We start from the raw sequence: 8088 nt of genomic DNA, 5'->3' as shown, positions 1-8088 counted from the left end.
AGTAGACGTGATCCATTCGGGTCAGGTCGCTACAGAGATGGTATCAGAGCACACGTTGACTGTAGGACACGACCACTAAGTTAAAGCCATAGATCACCCTTCTCTTCTCATTTTCTAACTCCTCATCTTTTCTACTCTATTAGGATGACGCACGCGAAGATTAAGTACGCTCAACCGGATGAAGGCACACCATTTGGATTTCACCTGAAGGAAGTCACCAAGTACCTGAACATTGGATTACCAAGCTTCACGGGAACCTTCAACGCCACTCTGCCTGAAGAGGAGCGCTGGAAGATTCAAGCTCACGTTCCGGGAAGAACATTCGCGCCAATCACGAAGCCCATAGATAGTGTTTTCAATGCACCAACCTGGAGTCTAGGAAGGAGCATGGCAGCCCATATCACCATAGGACGCATTGGAGAAGTTTATCAAGAAGACCTCAAGGACACTATCTACCAGATTTGCGGACGCCGTGATGAATAATGGGAGTTAGTCAGCACCAAGAAGGATAGATCCATTGCATCTTTCATCCAGGAGTTAAACCAGCACATTCGACGCCACGAGAACCAGATGTGCAATGATATGGTAGAGTTGAAGAATGCGAAGGCAAGGATCATCGAGCTAGAAGGAGAACTGAAGTCTACACGCAAGGACTACATGGACGAGATCGTAGCTCTAGCAAGGCACAATTGCGATCTTAAGCAGGAGATTGAAGAACTCAAGAGGAAGTTAGCATCCCAGGAGGACGACAAGTACGTCGCATGTCCAGACAACTACATCATCATCGACGACACCGATTCGGATCCAAGTGAACCCGACTTTGAAGACGAAGCTGGAGTAGATATCATGGAGTCTTCCACCGATTCAAATTTCTAGATGACCACTAGATAGTAGTAGTATTCCCCCATGTAAACACATTATAGTCGAGCACTTTTGCGATAGATAGACCGTTTGTAAGCCCTTGTTTGATTGATTGAAGTGATTTTGTGTGCATTTGCCTCATGTGCATATGGGTAGTGTTTTCCCTTTAGACCCCCTCTATTCTTAATTCTCGTCTTTTCTAAACCCTCAGATGCCTCCGAGACGTGACAATGGATTTCCACCGGAGCTCACTCAGTTGATCCAGCAGCAGAATCAATTGATGCAGATGTTAGTTCAGAATCAGCAGAACAACAACAACAACCCACCACCACCACCACCTGTTGACCACTTAGCTCGTTTCCTTAGGCTGAATCCGCCGGTGTTTTCCAGTAGCACCGAGCCAATAGTAGCAGACGATTGGCTCCGCAAGATAGGAAGGGAGTTGACCACTACAGGATGCACGGATGGTGAGAAAGTGAAGTTTGCCGCACACCAGCTTGACGGACCCGCGGCAGCATGGTGGGAGAATTTCACAGCCACTTACCCAGTTGACACTGTCACATGGGATCAGTTTCAGCAAGCTTTCCGCACTGCCTATGTCTCAGCAGGAGCTATGGCCATAAAGAAGCGTGAGTTTCGCAACTTACGCCAAGGAGGAAGGACTGTTGGCCAGTATGTGGAAGAGTTTAGTAAGCTAGCCCGTTATGCCCCAGATGACGTTGCTACGGATGCAGCCAAGCAGGAGAAGTTTCTGGAAGGATTGAATGATGAACTAAGCATGCAGTTGATGGTAGCAAGTTTCAACAACTACCAGGAGTTGGTAGATCGTGCCATCATGATTGAAGGGAAGCAACAGCAGATTGAGAACCGTAAGAGGAAGTATGGACAGGGGAAGTATAACTCTGGAGCCCAGCAGAAGCCCCGTTTTACCCCTAAACCGGGATTTAAGTTTTAGCACACCCATGGAGGAGGTAGCTCTCACAACCATAATGGCCACAAGAATGGTAATGGGAATGGTAATGGTAATGGGAATGTCGTCGTAGTGTTCATTGATGACATTTTTGTTTATTCAAAGAATGAAGAGGAGCATAAGGAACATTTGTGTTTGGTTTTGGAGAAATTAAGGGAACATCAGTTATATGCCAAATTCAGCAAATGTGAGTTTTGGTTGAAGGAAGTTGGATTCCTCAGACACGTTATATCCGGAGAAGGTATAGCAGTTGACCCCACAAAGGTTGAGACCGTAACCGAATGGGAAGCACCAACAACAGATGGAGAGATCCGGAGTTTTCTTGGACTCGCAGGATACTACCGGAGATTCATTGAGAACTTTTCAAAGATTGCAAAGCCTATGACTGAATTGTTGAAGAAGGATACTAAGTTCAAATGGACTGAGGAGTGTGAGGCTAGTTTCCAGGAGTTGAAGAAACGATTGGTTACCTCACCGGTATTGATTTTGCCAGATCAGACCAAGGATTATGAGGTGTATTGCGACGCTTCACGTCGAGGACTTGGAGCAGTGCTTATGCAGGAAGGGAGAGTTGTTTCGTATGCATCACGACAACTGAAGCCTCATGAGTTGAATTGTGCCACGCATGATTTGGAGTTAGCAGCAGTAGTGCATGCATTGAAGACGTGGAGACATTTCCTCATTGGAAATCATTGTGAGGTGTACACGGATCATAAGAGTTTGAAGTACATTTTCACTCAGAAGGAGTTGAACCTCCGACAGAGGAGATGGTTGGAGCTCATCAAGGATTATGACATGAGATTGCATTACCATCCCGGAAAGGCTAATGTAGTAGCTGACGCATTGAGCCGTAAGAGCCATGTCAATACGATAATGACAGGGAAAATACCAAAGGAATTAGCAGAAAACCTTCGTGAGCTATGTTTGGAAATAGTTCCGAAAGGCTATGTAGCAGCATTGGAGATTCAATCAACATTGATGGATAAGATCAGAGAAGCTCAGAAATCTGACAAGGAGATTGCTGCTATAAAGGAGAAACTTAGCAAAGGAAAAGCAAAGGGATTTCGTGAGGATGAGCACGACACCTTATGGTTTGAGGACCGTGTTTATGTGCCCAATGACCCGGAGATCAGGAAGTTGATTTTGCAGGAGGCACATAATCCACCATATTCGATTCACCCAGGGAATACCAAGATGTATTTGGATTTGAAGGAAACATTCTGGTGGACCGGAATGAAGAAGGATATTGCAGCATATGTAGCAGTTTGTGACGTATGTCAGAGAGTAAAAGCAGAACATCAAAAGCCAGCAGGATTGTTACAACCACTGTCGATACCCGAATGGAAGTGGGATAAGATAGGCATGGATTTTATCACAGGGCTACCTAGGACAAAAGCCGGATATGACTCGATATGGGTAGTAGTTGATCGTTTGACGAAGGTAGCACATTTCATTCCAGTTAAGACCACTTACACCAGTGCTAAGTTGGCAAAGATATACATGACTAGAATCGTTTGTTTGCATGGAGTTCCGAGGAGTATCGTATCAGATAGAGGAACCCAATTTACCTTAAAGTTTTGGAATCAATTGCATGAAACTTTAGGAACCAAACTAGAGTTCAGCACAGCTTTTCACCCACAGACGGATGGACAGACCGAGAGAGTCAATCAGATTTTGGAAGATATGCTGAGAGCTTGTGCACTAGATTATGGATCAAGTTGGGACGAAAACTTACCGTACGCGGAGTTTTCTTATAACAACAGTTACCAAACCAGTTTGAAGATGGCCCCTTTCGAAGCTTTATACGGAAGGAGGTGCAGGACACCGTTGTCCTGGAACGAAGTTGGAGACCGTCAATTCTTTGGACCAGATTTGATTAAGGAGTCAGAACGGAAGGTTAAGTTGATTCGCGATAGGCTCAAGGTAGCCCAGTCCAGGCAGAAGAGCTATGCAGATTCTAAACGCAAGGAGACAGTTTACAAAACCGGAGACAGAGTTTACCTTCGAGTATCCCCACTTCGAGGAGTTCAGCGTTTTGGAATTAAGGGAAAGTTAGCACCGCGTTTCGTTGGACCATTTAAGATCGTGAAACGTATGGGAGAAGTCTCTTATAAGTTGGAATTACCAGAAGGACTGTCAGGAGTTCATGATGTATTCCATGTTTCTCAGCTGAAGAAATGTCACGCCGAGATGGCGGAGGTACCGCTAAGAGATACAGTGCCATTAGAAGCAATTCAGTTAAAGGATGACCTAACATATGAGGAGAAGCCAGTCAAGATTCTCGATGTTGCCAGTAGAGTTACTCGCAGCAAGGTTATCAAGTTTTGCAAAGTTCAGTGGAACCACCACTCAGAAGATGAAGCCACCTGGGAGAGAGAAGAAGATTTGCTCAAAGACCACCCTCACCTATTTTCTAGCCAACCCGAATCTCGAGGGCGAGATTCATCTTAAGGGGGGTAGGTTTGTAACATCCCAAATTTTCAATTTGGAATGTTATACACTAGATCATATGCATATCATATTTTCTTGCATTTTGGTTGATCCTAGAAATTTCACGCAACTCAAGGACCCTCGGAGAGAGTTGGAGATTTCGTTATTTTCATATTTGAGAGTTCTCTCGAATTTTGAAAATAGGATCAGTTGATTTATTTATTTTATCTTCAATAATTTTTCCGGTGTCGAAATACATGAGAGAGGGAATAATATGACTTTCCCAAATTTAGGAAAAATGAAAATATAATAAATAGATCAATTTTGCTTTCCGGTGTTTATTTGCATTTTATTTGGATAGGGAAAATGCGCGTTTTCAAAAATTGCATTTTAGGTCCGGAGAAAAGTTCATTTTGTTCGGCTCATTTTTAGGAGTCGGGGAAAATTTACTTTAGATTTTTCGGAGTTCGTTTAGATCTCTTTTTGTTTTTTTTCTCTGCACGCTGAACCATTTATAAAAAAAACAAAAAAAACTGGACCAAGGCCGGCCAGGCCAAGGCCCAGCCGGGCCAAAGGCCACCGCCCCCAGGGAGCCGCGCGTGCACTTGCCAGGCGCAAGGCCGCCGCCGCCTCTGCCTCTTAGCCGAATCCTTTTTGGATTCTAGGCTTTAGCCCCTCCCCTTTCCTTATTCCGTTTATTTTCTAGATCTTTCCTACTCCTATTCCAATTCCTTGATCCCTCCCCCAAGTTTTATCCCCCCTCACCAATATAAATACCCAAGCACCCCCCCCCCCTCTAAACACATCAAATCAAAGCTCTCCTCCACAACCGCGCCTTACCGCCGCCAAGCCGCATCACACCGCGCCCTGCGTCACCGCTGCCAAGCCGCATCACACCGCGCCCTGCGTCACCGCCGCCGCGCCGCCTCACCCGCGCCGCCGCCACACCTTACCGCCGCCGCGCCGCATCACACCGCGCCCTGCGTCACCGCCGCCGCCGCCCCACACCCGCGCCGCCGCCGCACCTTGCCCACGCCGCCGCCCTACGCCGACGCCGCCGGAGCCCCTCACCGGAGACCTCGCCAAGGTTGCCCCGCGCTACATCTATTCTTTTTCTCGGATCGTTTTCTTCTAATCGTTCCGATTCTTTTCTTCTCTAAACCGTTCCGGTTTTCTAGATCGGTTTTTCGTTCGGTTTTTCTTCTCCGAAACCCTAGATCGGATTCGTTTTCTTCTCCGATTTAGTTGCTTTGGACCGTTCGCCGGACCGTTCGTCCTAACGAACGTGATCACCGGATTCTTCTAGGTTAACGAACGTCCGTTCGTTTAACCGTTCTTCTTTTTCTTTTCGTCGGATTTATTCCGCGATCGCGATCTCAGATCCGATCTTCTTCCTAGTCTATCTTTTCGCTCGTTTATCGGAATCAGGTGATTCAAGCGCCTGGAGTTTCGTCTCGAAACCGCCGTTCCGTCTAATCAACTTGAACAAGCTTTTATTACAGTAAAATTTTGACCTAGATTCAACTTGCTAGAACCGAGTTGTTTTCTTCCGTCGTTTGTTTTTCGTTCTTTCTTGCAACCGGAGTTCTTAAGTTGAACTACCTGGTTCGTTCTCTTGTTCGAGTTTTACCTGTGCATTAGATGAGTACTTATTGTATGCTTGTTGTTTGTCTGCGATAGATTACCCGGATTGCGCCGCTTGTTACCTCGAAACCCTAGGACTCGCGGATCATCAGCAAGGCAAGTAACACTTTGATCATACCTTTTCTACAACCCATGTTTTATTGCATTAGATCAATCCTCACACATTGCATGATTAGGATCTAATTAAACTGTGGGATGGGAAGTAGATGAGGTAGTACCTATTACCTGTATTATTATGAAACCTTTGGGAGTTACTTCTACGTTTACTTATTATGCCATGCTATGCTAGTAGACGTGGATTGGGTGAGTGATATCCATGACAGATGTGAGATTGATAATTTTAATGGTTTATCTAAGGTGGCAACTTAAACACACATCTGGGTGGATTGAGGCACCTGATGTCTATCAGGACTTGCCTGTTTTTTTTGGACCGCCACCCAGGCTCAAAGGGATCATAAGATAATTCATGCTAGAAACTTCCGTGTGCAGCCACATGCCACTATGGGCTCTGGCATAGTTGACTAAGTTGTGCGAACTCTTACGGGGTGGACTAGCAGATGTAGGGGATGTAGGTGTACCGGTCTACCCCACATGTAAGGTGCTAGTGCTTCTGAAAGACTATGTCTCGGTCATCCGTCTTCTCAAACACCATGTAGTGCGAGAAACCAAACGGAGGCGATCGAGTCATGTGGGGAAAAGTGCGCAACCTCTGCAGAGTAACAAACTAATCATGATTAGCCGTGTCCCCGGTTATGGACAACTTGAGTATCTAGTACTTGAATATCATTGTGAATCTCAACATGTTACTTCTAATTAATGTTATTGGGTTTTAATTACTTTTAATTGGGATTGAGAATGCTGTCAACCATTCTCAATGTTTCACAACCACCATGATAGTAAATAAAATTTATTCCTTTGCAGTAGGGAAAAATTGGCTTTACGCAAAAACTGTAACCATAGAGCTTTCCACCAGCCATATATGCATATAGTATAGCTGTTTCATTCCATTACTCTCTATGTGTTACTTTGCCAGCATATTCCATGTGCAAAGTGCGCAACCTCTGCAGAGTAACAAACTAATCATGATTAGCCGTGTCCCCGGTTATGGACAACTTGAGTATCTAGTACTTGAATATCATTGTGAATCTCAACATGTTACTTCTAATTAATGTTATTGGGTTTTAATTACTTTTAATTGGGATTGAGAATGCTGTCAACCATTCTCAATGTTTCACAACCACCATGATAGTAAATAAAATTTATTCCTTTGCAGTAGGGAAAAATTGGCTTTACGCAAAAACTGTAACCATAGAGCTTTCCACCAGCCATATATGCATATAGTATAGCTGTTTCATTCCATTACTCTCTATGTGTTACTTTGCCAGCATATTCCATGTGCTGACCCGTTTTCGGGCTGCAACGTTAATGTTGCAGACTTTTCAGACGACGATTGAGGTGCGTTTAGGTCGTGGCCTATACTCAGTGATGCCGCTGGAGTTGATGGACCCATTTATCTTCCAAGTCTTCCGCTGTTATCTTTAAAATATGGCCTTAAGTCATATTTATTGTAATAAGTTCTTTTTCAGCCATCGATGTAATAAGTGTGTGATTGCAACTCTGCTATAAAACCTCGATGTACTGTGTGGTGTCAGCATTACTGATCCAGGGATGACACCGTAGCACAGTAGACGTGATCCATTCGGGTCAGGTCGCTACACCACGGTTAAAAAATTATACGAAATTTTGCATATTTTGGTGCGGTCCGAACTGTTTTTAATCCCGAAATTCGACTCACATTCAAACTGATTTTAAAAATAAATGTATATCAATATAAAATCCAACAAATTCTCCACGCATAAAAATTAATGTAATTTAAAATCTCGAAATGAAAAAAATATTTGAAACTAATTGCCGGTTTGATGTGTTTTAAAAATGTACAGCCCATTTCTCATTACTGATGGGCCATTTTCTTGGCCAGCCGAATGAAAGCTCTACTCATCTTGAAAGATTTGCAGCCCAATAGGCCTGACAAAGCGACTTACTTGGCAAATCACAAAAAAACTGGGTTGTGGCCGTGGACCCAGCTGTCAGCCTCTCCATGTACAGTACTCTTCCGATGGAAGTCGTTCCTTGACCACGTTGACCACGCTGCGCGGAGAGCACCACGGCGGTGGACGACGGTG

The sequence above is a fragment of the Triticum urartu genome, chromosome 3 (assembly GCF_003073215.2).
Source record: "Triticum urartu cultivar G1812 chromosome 3, Tu2.1, whole genome shotgun sequence".
NCBI classification, from domain to species: Eukaryota; Viridiplantae; Streptophyta; class Magnoliopsida; order Poales; family Poaceae; genus Triticum; species Triticum urartu.
The sequence above is the reverse complement of the archived record's forward strand: the minus strand, read 5'-3'. Positions refer to the sequence as shown.